Source organism: Lonchura striata, chromosome 7, assembly GCF_046129695.1.
Source record: "Lonchura striata isolate bLonStr1 chromosome 7, bLonStr1.mat, whole genome shotgun sequence".
Taxonomy (NCBI): Eukaryota; Metazoa; Chordata; class Aves; order Passeriformes; family Estrildidae; genus Lonchura; species Lonchura striata.
Window position 1 is genome coordinate 29,524,845 of NC_134609.1, and position 16,146 is coordinate 29,540,990.

Below are 16,146 nucleotides of genomic sequence, written 5' to 3' on the forward strand. Positions count from 1 at the left end.
AGAAAATCTGTCATGCTGATGCCTGGGATCTGCAAATCCTGAGAAGCTCTCATTTGAAGGATGGGCTTCCGTGGATTCTGAGGTCAGAAGAGACCCCTGTGATTTTCCAGCCTGACACACTGCACACTAACTTACCCAAATCAATCCCTGCTTTTGAGCCTCACTCACTCCAATGAACAAACATGCCTGAACTTGGCATTTCCAAAGGTGGAGAAATCACCAGCACCTTCAGCGGTCTCCTCCACCACCATCACTAATGAAACCACAGACCTTAGCTCTATTCTTCTCCTGGCTTCACCTTCCAGCTTTCAGGTCTTGTTAAAACTCTGCCTGCTAGACCCAAGAACTCCTTATTACTCAATTTCTTTTCCCTGTGACAACACTAATTCCCTTAAATTAATTACCTCCTAGCATTCTCCTGGATAAGTCATGCAGACAGAGGTCCTGGCCCCTTCCCCTGCATCCCTTCCTGGCTCCCTTGGCATTCCCACAGCCTCCCCAGCCCCTCCTGGACAGGCAGCAGGGACAGGGTGGCTGCCACGTCTCTCCTCCAGCCTGGCAGCCACCTGCCAGCACAGACAAGGAGCACACAGGACCTTTGGCCATAATATCATATTAGTGGTGCTGGCTCGTGACTCCTCGCTGCCCCATAAAGACATGATTTCTCCAGACAGCATCCTGGAGCTACAGCCCGAGTTGTTTGCTCTGAGATAGAGGAATTTACAGTTGGCCATCTGAGAAATATTACCTGCTTGTAGCCAAGCAATACAAATTGCTGTCACCAGCAGTCACTCCTGTTTGTTATTTACCACTCTCCCAGTCTTGGTGACATTTCAAGCTCCAGCTGCGGTGACTCTCTGCCTTATCACAGCTTGCTCAAACATTAAACAGCGTGAGGACAGACATGAGTGTTCAGGGAGGCTTCTGGAAAGGGTTGTTTGGAAATTATTCCTGGTTTTACCACTGGATTTTGAGAGCTGACACTCTTCTGGGGCTCGGCCAGTTGCTGTGCACATCCCCAGTCCAAAGAGTGATGCTGTACCAAGCTGCATTTCTTGCTGAATTTTAAGGAAACAAACCCTTCTCAGTTACTTTTATCAATCTCATTCACAAGCTCTTTAAGAGAAAAAAGAAAAATTGGCTCTCAAGGATGTGCTGTCCCTAAATCCATGCCAGTGGGAACTGAGTGCATCACCATCCTGCCTCCATCATCAAATAAATCCTCAGAATGCTTGCCCAGGGCTCAGGTGGAGCTGACAGGTCTGTGGTATCAGCCTGGCCCATTTCCTGCTTTTCTACAATAACACAAGGTGAGCATTGCCACAGTTCACAGGAACTCTTCAGTAGTTCAAGAATTAGTAAAAAATACACATTGCTGGCTCAGTTAACTCTGTAAACCTCTTCAATGAGAGGTACCAGGGCTTAAGCACAAAGGTCTGACTACAGCAGTGACTGCTCAACATTCAATTCTACCACAGCATTCACAGGGACTAAACATATCATTACTTTTCCCCATCAGAAAGTGTAATATTTATGATTTTTCTATTAGCCTCATGTGGTAATCCAGTTTTATTTCGAATACCTTACAGAACTGTTTGTTGTTCTTGTCACTACCAGCCACAGTTTCTCTTTCCATCCTTTTCCCCTTCCCTCAAGCTCTGATTTCTGGTTTTTGCTACTGATTCCCCTCTCAGGCACTTGGATGTGCAGACAAGGTGTGAGCTGGAGCACCCCAGTTTGGCAGCCAGCACCTTAAAAAACCCCGAGCCCCAGCTGGGATGGGAATGGGTGAAGGTGGAACAGACAAGCAGAGACACCTGACCAGATTCTCCCTGCTGACACATCATTCAACTGAGTTCTTTCAGAAACAACCACAACAAAAAATCAGTGGCCACAACCTCACTGCCTGTGGCTAGACCAGAACAAGATCTCACCCCAGCAAAGGGTGAAGCTAAAGTCAGCACAGGTATTCCAGTTTTAAGCTTTGGGACACCCAAATTTCCAGGTTTGATGTTTCACTGTACCATTTTTGTATAAAAAAGAGGAAAGATCTCAAACAAGTGGCAAATAGAAAATCTACATGAGCTTGTGCTGCAGGACCACAAAACTTCTGAGAACTGTGAGAAAATGAAAACTAATGAAAAAGGGTTTTTTTCCAGATATTGAATTGAAATTAATTTCATCCACAACTAATCACAGCATAGCTTAAGGCTCTCAACTTTTAAATGTAACATCTACTATTTAGCTTAATTACTTTGCTTAATTTACTGGTTCCTTCCAACATCCCCTCTCATAGAAAACCTGGTTTTCAACATAAAAATTACAAAAAACTTGACACTGTATGACTGCAGGTACCAGCAGCATCACTTACATGTGGCCTCAGCTTTTTTTTTAAAGGGAATTTATTTGCAGGGTTTTCTGTCCAGGTAATTCCAGCAAAGGACATTCCCCACACCGCTGCAGAGCTCATCACACCCCAGGGTGAGACATCCACTGCCTGCAGAGGAACCAGCCCTGGGACTCACTGCTGGTTTTGCTCATTTTCTACCCCAACAATGACGTTACCAGCTCCAGCACTGCACCAGCTGCATGGAAACTACTGGATTTACAGGTTTCCATCTCTTCCCTCTGCCTCTTCTGGGGTCAATCCTGAACTCCTTGTACACCTGTTACTATCCCAAAGGCCACCAGCATTTCAAAGGGGCTCATTCACGCTCCCAGCCAGGGTCACTCACACCTCCCAGAGCCACATGTTTATAGGCATTACAGTAATAACCAAAAGCCAGGCTAATTTTGGAATATCCCACAATTTTGTGCCAACCTCTTCAGCACACAAGCTCCTCGTTTCTCAGTGTGAAAGGATCACTTAAAAAAAAAAAAAAAGAATAAAAGAAGATGATAGACAGCATCCATTACATATCTGTTATATTTAGCAACAGAGAATCCATCTGCATTATTCCTGGTCTCATTAAAGACTTGGCTCCTTGTAAATATTGTGTCTGTAATCCCCACGTTCTCCCTCTGAGCCTGCTTCAGGGGTCTATTGCTGTAATAATTGGTGTGTGTTGTTGCACAGAAACAGTGGCTGAGTGTCTGTCAACATTGCAGCAGTGAATGTACACGCAGGAGCAACTGCAGCACAACTCCTGTGGAAATCTGCTCCACCAGCACCTCAAAAAACTCCCAGCCAAGGAACCCTGCACTCTACACCTGGGCCCAAAAAATGGTGGGATTTGGTCAAGCCTGGCTTGGCCACTGTGGTGGCAAAGATCCTTCCTAATCCCACACTGCTCCAGCTGCTGGTGGAGAGGATCTGGATGAAGCAGAGCCCAAAAGTCAACAGCCAAGCAGGTTTATTTAAACTATATCAAACCTCCTTCCATCAGGAGGGGTGGAAAAGAGCACAGGGCAATTGCTTTCAGCAGGACCACTGGTTTTTATTGGCTTAAAGGATATATGAAATCACTGCCAGATAAGGCTAGAGGAGCAAATCATTAATAATTAAAATCTACAACGGATGCATTCAAGTAACTCGGGTTTTATTTGAATATTACATAAAGTCTCAGAGCAGATGGGACTTTATGGATGCCTATCAAGATGCCTACCTTGATCTACCCTGGAAGCCCATGTATGTGAAAAACAAGGCTGAATTATCCAGAATAACCCTGGCATGCATGGAGACACAGCTCCTACCAGCTGTGAAGCACAGGGACTCTGAAAGGGATTCCAGGGACTGCCCAGACCTGGAAAAACCACAGAACAGGGATGAGCATCCAGGATCCCCCAGAGCATGCTCTGTTCCTGGCTGGGATTTCAGGATGGGCAAAAAGTCCCATAAAAACCCCCAAAATTGGCAACCCCACCAGGCAGCAGCACTGAAGACCTCAGGGAAGGGTTGGTGGGTCCATCAAAGCTGGTTCCAGCCTGCTGAGCCCCCTCCACAGCTGCTGCAGGGGTCTGACAGCAGCTCCTTACCCACAGCCTGGGAGCTACACTCCTCTCCCTGCTGGCTCAAACATGTGAAACACCCAGAATCACACCAGCAATGGGAACAGGGGCAGTGACCCACACACAGCACTGTGGGGCATCCTCTGCAGCACCACAGCTTTGATGCTTTCCCCCAAAACACTGCCCTTGCTCTTCACCACACTTCTCCTGCCACAGGACACATCTGCAGACCTCAGAGAGGCAAAGCAAACTCCATCCCACCCACACTGACTTTCATATCATGCAGGTGCAAAACTCTGGTTCCACCACACAGTTTTCCCATCAAAATATTCCCTCCAGCTGAAGTTCTTCCTAATGATCCTACGGAAGTTCCAAATCATATAACCAGGCTCTAATAAATCACAACTCATCCGAGGAAGAGTTTAAGGCAAAGCTGGGTGGAGCTTTGAGCTACCTGGTGTAATGGAAAGTATCTTTGTCCATGGCAGGGGTTGGAATTGGATGAACTTTAAGGTCCCTTCCAAATCAAACCATTCTATGATTCTATGAAAGCATTATAGAAGAAAAAAAAAACAACCAAAACAAACCCCCTCCCCCCCCCAAAAAAAAAACAAACCAACCCCAAGCTTTGGCAGGAGGGTCTCCATGACCTTCCCATGCAGCACCACCATGCTCCCCCCTCAGCAGATCAAGCCCAACAAAAAGCCAACTCCAATGTTCCACCTGCATTATCAGCCCAGAGAGGAGAAACAAAAACTAAAAAGCTCCAGATGTCTATTGCTGGCTCTTAAAAAAAGATCTCTGGGGCTCGTGATGCAAGAAAAGGGAGAGCACACTTATAAAGAACCATTGCAGGACTATAACAAGTGACATTGATTCTTCTGTGCTCTGTCACCAAAACTCCTGCTGACTTCACACAGAATGTTATGTGGTGACTCCCTGGTGAAATGCCAAAATCTCATTCTCCTCACCACGATGGGGCACAGCAGAAGGAGAAAATATGTGGGTGGTACAATGAGAAGATTTGGTTTCCAAGACCTTGTTGCTGCAGAGGATGGCCATGACATTTTTCATTCTTTCAGCTAAATCTTATCTTGTTTCCTTTGGCAAAGGAGAAGGAGGCAAAAACCCAACTATGGGAACATGGCATGAGGAAGGATAGGTGGCCCAGGCATATCTGACCATGACAAACTGCATTCTAGAATTCCAACCTCATACTGGGTGTGACAAACTGCATTGGAAGTTATATCTTCCAGCACCACAAACAGCAATAGAGAAAACACCAACTCCTGCCTAAAACAATTGTGTTATCCCAGTAACCAGAGCAAAACCAGCAGAGACTTGCCAAAACCTCCCCTCCAAAGTTTCAGTGCTCCCTGCAAGAGTGGACCCCAAAAATCACCTTGCACCTCCCACACATGGTCTTTAATTCACTTGTGAGCCCTGATCATTTCTCCTTTCAGAGTCCATAATCTAAATACCCTTACAGCTGGACAGAAGGATCTGAAAAAAAAAACAGTTTAAGGTGTAAGTCATCAGCCCAAATTGAAGAGCTGTCCACCAGAAGCTCCACTCCTTACTTCTTTAACTTACTACAACCAAAATACAAAGCAAAGCCAGGAACACTCACCAGATCTATGTAAGGAGTAAATGTGACACCCATCAGGTTTTATGAGACAGCATCATCCACCACATCCTAACAAAACACTTGCCAATTGCCAGTGCTGTGTTCTGAGCAGCTTTTCAACTTCTTCTGCTTTAAACACGAAGCCTCTTTCAATTCCACAGCTAATAAACAACCCAAAACATCCAGGGAAAATTAACCTACCTTTTCCGAATGGTTGGGCAAACCCAGATTCAGAGTTTTTTTTTTTTTACTAGTATATTTCATTCTTGCCAGAGTCAGCTGAACTGAAGAAGTTTTATTTGAACTGCAGCCAGCCTGATGGATAAATCAACTTTTCTGGCCAAAGGCATCAGTATGTTACTCCCAGCTCATGCCTGAGACCTCAGCCCCCTCTGAGGCTGATGTTTTTTTTTCTGATACAAGGAATATTATCACCAGACCCCAGTGACAAATCTGTGTACTGAAGTGCCAGCGTTAAAGATGACAGTTTGTGCTGCAGTTCTTGCCGTGGGGAAATTCCTTTGAGTGCTTTCCATCTGGGAAAAGCAGGAGTGGAAAAAGGGCACAACTTTGCCCTCGGAGGAGAGGAGGGAGGAGAGGGAGCTGCCAGCTCCAGGGGGCATCGAGCTCTGGAGCCACCCTGCCAGCCAAACCCCCAGATCCACATGGGCTGGAAAACTACCTTAAAAAGATAGAAAGCTGACAGCAAGAAAACATCATCTATGATTTGTACACTATAAAATTGGCCATACAACCCTGGACCAGGGAAGCATCTCACTCTGAAATTCTAGGAGAGAAAGGAAGAGTGAAACGCTCCTGCAATCCGTATTCCTGAACACAGGAGAGTGCCACCACTCTGACTGAACCACCTTATTTTCTGTTCAGCTTCAGAAACACTTGGTTGTAACTTTGAAAAGGAAAGATATTTTGATTGCCCATGACTGGAGAGAGCTTGGATCAAGTGAGGAACAGCCCTCAGCCCCCAGATGCGCAGGGTTTGCTAACGATGAAAGCCAACCTCTGTCCCCCCTAATGGCTAACAGGTGGGTTTCACAAACGCCTCCAAAAATAAAAAGCTCCTTTCTAAAAATACCACCCTGCATTCACAACGCCAGATTTTCCAGAAAATACTGACGATAGCTGACGTTTCCCAAAGAATCGCTTTTATGGGAACTTCAGGCTGCCCCTGCAGCAGAAAGTTTTGTGAGGCAAAGAACAGAAATCCTTGTTTAAGATTCGAGCCCCGTGGACGGACCCATTCCCTCAGCCAGCTACGGAGCTCGAGCACAAATCAGCTTTATGGAAGTAACAGATTACAGAACACATCGCTACAAATAATTTTTTTTTTTTTTTTTTACTAGAGGATGCGTAATTGAAATGTCTGAGATCCAACAATCACCTCTGAATTCATAAATACCTCATAGTATTCCAAACACACTCTCCTATAATGAGACCATCTTCAATTTTCCTTGGTAAAGACAGACCTTTAAAGAATGCTAAAGCAGGTCGGCGCCCTTACGCACTGATGGAAACAGGAACAAAAGCATTTTGTCACCAGGCATCTCGTCTATCATTATTTTCCTCACTCTGCTTAAACAAACCTAGAAGTACGTGCCTTTTCTTCCTCCCCCCTCCCCAAATACCGGCAATAACTGCGATTTCATCCCGAAGGAAAGGCACCATCTGTATGGAAACAAGGGACCGTTACACAGAACCGTCACCGCTTCTTTTCCTGCCCCACTCATGTTTTCTAAAACACAGGATTAAAATGTCATCCCATCCCTCCCGTTCCCGGGCGCCGCGTGGATTCCTCTCCTCTGGTCACGGTATACTTAATCAAGTGTGAATGATTAAAGTACTTCAATTAGAGCTACGTACATTCATTGCAGGCAATTCAAAGGCAGCGCAGGAGTGCAGCTGAAAGAAGAAATTACTTCTACTACTTTGAGATCTCCATCTCCTACTTTCCTCCTCCCCAGCACAGCCAGAGCCCTGGGACCCGGCAAAGTACCAGGCGCTGAGCTCCAGCCAGGATTTACCTTGGGGGCACGTCCCTCGGCAGGACAAAAGGCTATTCTTTCCCCCTCAGCAAGTCCTGCAAGTTTGGGGGGGAAATGTTGGGTTTTTTTTTAATCGTGGGGCGGAGTGGTGTGAAAAGAACAATCTCAGCGCCTAAATCCACGCACCCCCTCTGATTTTCCATTCTGGTGATATCAGGGTAGGGTTTAAAATGGTCAAATCGGGGGGTGGGGGGGAATACACGTAATGAATAAATAGTGGGGAAATTATTCTGAGTTCTGGCGGAGGGGTACGAGGTGGGAGGGAAGGAGCGAGGCGCGGCCCCGCGGACACCGCGCACCTCCGCGGCTTGGGAGCGTGGAGAGTTGCTAAGTGACTGAGCGGCGAGCGCGGTTATTCAGCAGTAATAAAATAATTTTTAAAAAAATTAAAATTTAAAAAAAACCCGAAACCATTCCCCCCCCGTAATCTACCTAAAATTACGATTAAAAAAGAAAAAAGGCAATAACTAAATACACTATTCCACCCCCCCCCCAGAAAAAAAAATAAATTATAAGCGCAGCGCAAGACGGCGGCTGCTCCGCGTCCCCCGGAGCATCGGCCGCGCCGCACCGCGGGGTTCCCCCCTTGCCCAAACTTTCCTGCCGCCGCCGCCCCGTTAATCCCCCGGCAGATGTTGTCGGCGGCTCTCGGCACTAAGTAAACAATGCGGGGCCCGGCACAACAAAAGATTTCCCACTTCACCCGCCGCTCCGCGCCCACCCGCGTAACTTGCGCGGCCGCCTCCCTCCACCATCACATTTCCACCTACCCTCCCCTCCTCGGTTTTTTTTTTTTTTTTTTTCCTTCTCCTCTGTCCCCCTCGCCGGTGAGGTTGACTAAAGCAAAGATGTCCTCGCTTTTCCCTTGTCCTTCTCGCCGGGAAGCGCAGCCGCCGCCGCTCCCTTACCTGCTCCCGGCCGCCGCCAGCCCCGCGCCGCTCTTCACCGCCGCATCCCTTCCCGCATCCACCGCCGGGCTCTGCTTGCCGGAGATCCACCTTAAAAACGCCACCCGCTCGCACACCGCACAAAAAAAAAAAAAAAAAACTTAATCCTTCCCCCCCACCCCCCCTTTTCCCCGCTCTCCTGCTCCGCCCGCCGCCGCGCCGGGAGCGGACGGGGGCACCGGAGCCCCGCAGCAGCAGTGGAGAGGATGCTAATTGCAACTTGGGGGGGAGGGCCGCTCTTCCCCCCCCCCCTTCCTTCTTCCTCTTTTTTTTCCTGCTTTTTTTTCCCCTTTTTTGTTTGGGTTTTTTTTTTTTTTTTTGGTTGGTTTTTTTTTTGTGTTTTGTGGGGTTTTTTTTAAGCCAGAAAGTGCCCGGGCGGCGTTGGGCGGAGCAGCCGCTCCCCCTCGCCACGCTGGGTGAACGGAGAGCGAGGAGAGGTAGAGGCTCTCCTCTCACTGCCTCGTTTTTTTTTTGTTTTTTTTTTTTTTTTCGCTCCCTTCTTCTTTTTCTCTCTCTTTTTTTTTTTTTTTTTTTTTTTTTTTTTTTTTTTTTTTTGGCAATAGGCGGGGTCTCTCCTTACAAACCAATGACACAAACCCACATGGACCAGCCTCGCCCCCTATAGATACTCTTCACTACAAATAGGCTCTCTCGGGGGATTAGTGGATCAGCCAAAGTACAAACAGACGCAGCGAGGAAGGGGCGGGGGAGGCGCCGGGGGTGGGGAGCGGCAGCGGGACCGTGCGGGGCAGGGCAGGGGCTCGGCGGGGCTCCGGGGGCGGGGAAGGGGCTCCGCGGGGCGCGGCGCCTGTTGCGCTGGGCGGAGGGGCGGGGAGGGCGGCAGCAGCAGCGGCCGCCGCCGCCTTTGTTCGGCCACCCGCGCTCAGCGGCCCGGCCCGGCCCCGCGGCAGCGCCGGCACCGCCGCCGGCCCCCGGCGCGCCCGGCCCGGCCCGGCCCCGCGGCGCGGCCGGAGCGGCGCGGCAGGCCGGCGGATGAAGGGCAGCGGGGGTTTGACATCCCGCAGGCCGAGGGGCTGCCGCGTCCCCCGGTCGGTGTGAGCGCGGGTGATCGCGGCCGGGCGTTCGGCCGGCTGCGAGAGAACGAGAGCGCGCTCGGCGCGTCTGTGTTTGTGCTCCGTGTTACCCCCGTAGATTTGGGAATTAGCGTTCGGACAGACGTTCTTCATCTGCTTATCACAAGAATGTGGGCAGGTGGTGATCCCATCTTTTTGTTGTATAATCATCAAGCGTCCTGCATTATATATATATATATCCCGTGCTTCTCAATCAGCCTGGGAAACAGTACATTCCTTTTCCACTCTAATAAAGCCCTTGAACCAGCTCAGTTGTCCATCAGAATAAATAAGCGAGCTTCAGTTTTTGTGGGTGGAATTACGCGGTTAAGGGCCTAAAGATCTTGATTCTTAGGAGCACGTTGTACGTCCTCGGTGGATGTTTGTGCCACGTCCATCATTTGTCCTCCCAGCACCTGCTGCCCGGGGCTGCTGCCGCTGTCCCACAGAAGCTGGAGCCAGGATTCCCCGTGGTGTCAGTGCAGAGATGGCCACAGCTGTGGCCACCCCGTGATGCCCAGGCTCTGCACGATGTGGTTACAGCCAGGCACCTCAACGCAGATTTTAGCAAGATTCAGCAGCTTTCAGCTGAAAGATGCATCTGATTCTGCACTTTTCCCTTTGGCAAAAGTCCCTCTAAAGGGAAAACTCTGCTTGCCTGGAGGAAACCTCAACATGAAAATCACAATTTCCATATTACTGGGACTTCTTGGATTTCCTTCATGGGCAGCACTGCTAACTGTCAAAATATTGTGGGCAGCTCCTTTGCACGTGGGGCGCAGTGGATGAAGGGATTTGCACTGACCAAGGCCTTGCTCCTGGCATTGCAGTGGGAATTTTTTTACACCACAACGCTGCTCTCACTTTGCTTTACCCAATTTGCTTTGTTAAACATTCTACACACAGTGTGTGGGGGTGCCGGGTAGGAACACAGCAATTGCTTCCCATAAATAACCCTGAGTTCATGATGTAAACAAAAGCAGTGACATAAGTTGAGGCCAAAGACACAAATAATTATTTCATTACCAGAGCAATTAGGTTACAGGTTGTAAAGGAGAAAGCTCTGAAGCTACACATCTTCAAGTTTAGCAGGGGGCAATCCTCAGGCATGTGGATTTTTCTTCAAACTATTTGGATTGCGATCGAACATTCATCAAGTGTGAAATAGCCTTTGTAATGAGATGCTCGGAAAGAAGATACACAGTGGGTTCAGTGGGAGGCCTGGAACGACGGGGGTTTAACTTCAAATTGCAGCTTTTAAAACTTCCATTCAGCTGCTGTCCAACCTTGAAGGAGCTTCAGTTCCTCCAGCGCCTCACTGGTTTGTGTAAAATTTAGCGTGTGCTCAGAATCAGGTGTTTTGGCTTCCCAGAATTTGGGAGCAGCAGTTTTGTGACAAGTAGAAGAATTAAAAGCCCAAGAGAAGGATTGTTCTGCTGTGTGCAGGCACAGACCAGACCTCTCTCCTGGCCTCTTTCCTGCAGGTTGTTTCTAGATTTTACCCAACTTCTAGCCCGATGTTTCAGGCAGTTACTGAAAAGAAAGGTTCCACACCTCTCTGAGGCACCCAAGCTTATGGACTCACTGGGGATGGCTGTGCTGATAGTCCCTGCTGGGAGAAAACCAGTCCTGCTGAGGGATGCCTGCAAAGCAAATCCAAGCTGTTCCTCTGTTCCATTTATTTTAATTTATCAGTAGCTGTACTGAAAAGTTCCTGGTAACAATTAGGGACCGAGCTCTTCCAGCATAATTTTTTGTGAAATCAAATGAATTTTTAAAAATGCACTCCCTACAATTCCCTCCAGTATGAGAACTGGGTGTTTGGGGTGCAGGATTTACACGATGCCCCTGTTCCCTGCCAGCCAGGGCTCACCTCCCTTGCTGCAATAATGCTGCTCGCCCAGTGTTGCAGCTTTATCACTAAAACATAACAGAAAGTTTGCAGCCCCTGTGTCTGCGCTGGTTCTATTTGATGAATTTGTAATTATTTTTAGTAAAGGATGACATGCTTCTCTCGTGAATAACTTGTTTTCCCTGAGCAGGGGATTCAGGGGAGTGGTGATGTTGGGATATTGTTTCCTGACCCACATGCTGGCTCTGAGCAGCTGAGCACCCATCACACGAGGCTCCACCAACCGGGAGCAAATCACACTTTGCCTCTACACTTCACCGACACGTCAGCCTGGGAGCAGCACCTCCTGCTGCACTGCTACGCCTCGAGGAACTAAAAAAAATAATAATAATAATAAATAAAATTTACAGCCTGCTTTTCATAAAAGGGTTGATTTGCAGATGCAAATGTGGGCCTTGATCCTGCAAAGATGATGCTGCTGCGTCGCTTTTATGTAGCGCGAGGAGTCGCGGTGACTTCAGCTGGATGACTCTCAGTGCATACATAAATTTCAGTGCCAGCATCTCTCTCCCTGCAGATTTAGAGTATCTGTTGACTAGAATAGACCAGTTATTTTACTGCTCCAAGTGTTTGTGCAACTTAGTTACTCGGTGCTAGGCAGGAACAGGCAGACACAAATCCTGCCTCGATCCCTCTGAGCCGCATTTGATCGTTAGAAATGAGATTTGGATGTGAGGAACACTGAGTATCCAGCACCAGCATCAATACCCCATTTATTTTTTACCAGTTTTTAAAAAGGTAACTGGTTTGGAGCAGATACGCTGGCTAGGTTATAAAGGATAATCATTACAATAATTGATTTTTTTACCAGTTTTTAAAATGTAACTGGTTTGGAGCAGATACACTGGCTAGGTTATAATGGATAATCATTACAATAATTGAGAAGCTGCTCATGGTTTTTTTACAAATGGTTGGCAGGAAACACTTGTTTTCTAGAAATGTAAGTCAAGAGTTTGGTTCATCTGCCTGTAATACAATTCCAGTAAGCAGGAATATGAATATAGTAAGGCATTTTCCTTAAAGGCTTTTGTGAGTGTAAATTTGGATAATGGAGAAATTGACTGGTTTATTTTCTCACATACTCCACTTTTAATATCAGCACCCTATTTTGACTTGAAAATAGATTGAAAGAAGCACATCCTTCATTTTACTCCTGTGATTGATGCAAACCAGAGATGGATTTGTTCCAAAACATATTTGGTAAACTGTTCTGGAGCTGAGAATTTAGAAGAAGCATTGTTTTTCTTATAGTTTTAATCTCACACCAGACTGACACGCGTGTATAAGCACCATCAAGAACAATTACTTCTAGTGGTGAGCCAAAATTCCAACATTTGGTATCAGGCTTGTGAAAGCAAATTCATTAGGAGGATGGTTCACATCACTTTTTATATTATTTACTGTAAGGATGTCATCCAGTGTGAGGGATTGCACCGGTAGAAAAAAATTGCTCTTAAAGGCAGTGTATCATCTTAGATCAGCAGCTTCCCCCTCCATTTTAGGATCAGTTTTTAGAATTTAATTACTGCAACACTATTTGTTACACATTTAAAAGGTTTTCAACCCAGACATGGAGTTTCATACCATAAGAGTAACTTAATGCAAGTGAAAAGAACTCATTCATGTCACAAGCTCTTGGTGGGAGCCCAGAGAAAGAAGGGTAGATGCAGTTATCTTTTTTTTTCTTTCTGCTTTAAAAGCACAGTGAATCTTGCTTGTGATCATGAAAGAGAAACCACCAAGGCAGGTTTCAGCATGGAAGTTGCCAGGAATAAGAGTTCTCAGTACTCCATGGGAGTATCTCAAGTGGATTCCTTACAGGAGATGACCCCCATTTGTACTCTTGCTGCCTTGCTGCTTGAGATGTTGGAATCCCCATCTGTGATCCCACACTGCTGGGAGTGGTCAGTGTGCTCCACGAGGGTCCTGAGACCCCAAATCTTCCTTGGTCCTGCCCTTCCCACCCTCTGTCTCCAGGAGCAGGACTTGCACATCCCTGGTGATGTCCTGCTGCAGGGTCACGCTGGACTTTGAGTTCCTGCTTGGGAAAATGTGAGTTATCTGGAGGCTGGGCAGAAACTCTCCCAGCTCTCCCTCATTTTCAAAGAAAACCTAGCCCACTAAAAAAATTAAAAAAATAAATAGCCATTTGTGCTCAGCTGCTGCTGCAAGGGCCTCCAGGAGCAGTTGGCTCCTCTGGGCCCCGGCCACGCGCTCCCAGCCCTCCCTGCCTCCTCCTGCTGCCAGCACCAGCATTTGTGCAGCTGCAAGGTGAAGTGGATCAGGGAACAGATCCAGCTGAACACTAATCCTGGTAAAGAAGTGGGAGGTGAAAAAAAAATTTAAAACAAAACAAAAAAAAAAAGCAGCTTATTTTCAGTTGGATCTGTTGCCCAGGCTGGTTCTGCCTTCAGCCTCGTGGGACAGGTGCTGACGCCAGGAGAGGCTGCGGTGGGAGGAAGGAGCAGGGCTGGCTTTGTGGCAGCACTGGTTATGCTGCCTGAGGAGTTTTTGTCAGGCTATGACCTCCTGTTAATGTATTACTGTGCCCGTGCCCCGGGCAGGGGAGGTGACAGAACCATGACACTGCATTCTGCAGGAGCTGGGGGAGAAAAGGCTCTGGTGGAGCTCATATTTCTCCTTTAAATACAGGGATGTGGTGGTGTGGGGAGACAAGCATAGGTTGGCAGGAAATGGGGTACCCACACATCATATCAGAATTTATTAATCCTTTCCTAGCTTCAACTGCAGCAACAAGTGGGCTGTAAGACCAGCAAAACACCTGGGATCTCCTAATACAATATATAAAACAATTTAGTTCAGCAGTACATTGATCGTAATAGTAGCAGTTGTGTTGTAATCTGGGCTCGGCATCGTACTTTTCCTCACATCAAATTAAATATAGATTTTGAGTGATTTCCACAAAGTCGCACAAATTTAGGGGCTGGGTGATGTTTTATGTAATATGTTGGTGTTATCCCTTCTTGGAAAATTTATTCCCATTGAGAAAGGAAAAGGGTTCCATGCTGAGAACTCTTGAATTGAATCGATGATTAGAACGAGGAAATTCATATTACTTCTGTCCTACTACAGCCACTGAATTCAAATCGGTGGGAAATTCTCAAATCCATTTCCCTTTGCAAACATGAGTGAAAGGATGCCAACATACAATAAAATTCTCTTTTCATAATCCTGTTGTGGGGTTTTTTTACCCCTGCATGTGTGTGAAACCATTATGCAGAACTGTTGCTGTATTTTTATTCCCATTTTCTTTGGTTTATATTCTTACAAGTCTGGAGAAAAGCCTCACAGAGTGCATGCACATTTGTACACCCCTTCCATAAAACATCTTAATGTCATCGCTGCATGAGCTGAATTGTTCTGCTGATAGAACACAGGGCTGATGTTTAATCTTTCCAGGAAAGTTTAATGAAAGGTGCTGGAATCAATCTGTCTGGTTTAAAGTTTGAAGGGCATTTGGATGCCCTAATTTGATGTATGTGCCAGGTGTTTCTAAACAAATAGTTATCAGATAAAAACACTTCCTGCTCCCTCTCCCTTATCATGGACTTCCTCAACCTTTACCTTCCATAAACTCCAGCTTGTTTCAATGGCCTCTATTTCCAACATCCTGTAATATCTTAATGGAAAACTCTACAGCACCCAGCCTCTAATTCTATAGCTGGTATTGTTTTGTAAATTAGTTATGGGGAGATTTAACATTTTAATAGTGACAGAGAAGAGTCTGGTTACAAAATGAAAAGGTGGACTGGGCATTCCAAACACTGGGAATGCTCCTGCATGGGCATTGCTGGTGCTTGGAATGGAATATGGGCTTGTGTTCCTCAGCCCAGACTCACAGAGCCTTATTCTCTCTGTCACTCACTGTTTGAATTACAGTCACGCCTGGGGCATCATCTGAGATCTGTCTGCAAAAGAGCTGGCCAAAGGGGGTATGACAGATGTCTGAAACCCTCAAGGGTGTGGGAGAGGGAATAGGGAACGAGGATGAATTCTTATAGCACGAGAATCTATCAAATCATCATTACATATCAGCTTTTATATCTGAGCATCTTTTCTCGTGGTGCAAAATGAAATAGTGCACCCAAAATGCTGGGGAGCCAAACCAGCTCGTGGGGCTGAAATAATCTTGCATACAGGTCCATCAGGGGTTACTGCACAGGGTCATCTAGGCACAGTCTCTGGGTTCATGCTGTTGGGAGCTGGAAGGGATATTTCTGTCTCTCAGAATTTGCCCTGGGGCATCTAGTGCAATCCTGTTAGAGACAAGGGCTGGGGCAAGGCAGCAGCCAGCAGCTCTGACCTTGTCCTCCTGTGCTGGCTGTCCTTGGGAAGATCATCCCAGTCCCAAAGCACCTGCAGGCTGGTGAGTCAGAAAGGTACCTGGGGAGCAGAGATGAAGTGCAGAGTCCCTGGGCAGGGCAGGAGAAGCTGCTTCCCAGCCAGCATCCTCCTCAGCAGAGCCTGCAGTCTCCTATGCTAATTAAGAACTTCCAGGCATAAAACTGAAGCAGTGCAGCCCTGCACGAGGCCCTCCAAGGATTTCAGTGCCTGGAAG

At 47.1% G+C, this 16,146-nt stretch overlaps 1 protein-coding gene across 1 annotated transcript in view; it reads right to left on the minus strand.

Annotated features, from left to right (window-relative positions):
• Positions 1 to 8,664, minus strand: part of CTBP2 (C-terminal binding protein 2) — a 133,717-nt gene extending 125,053 nt beyond the window's left edge. Inside the window, exon 1 of the mRNA XM_077784739.1 lies at positions 8,544 to 8,664. The gene's annotated coding sequence lies outside the window, so the exon portion shown is untranslated. The remainder of the gene's footprint in view (positions 1 to 8,543) is intronic.
• Positions 8,665 to 16,146: the final 7,482 nt, after the last annotated feature.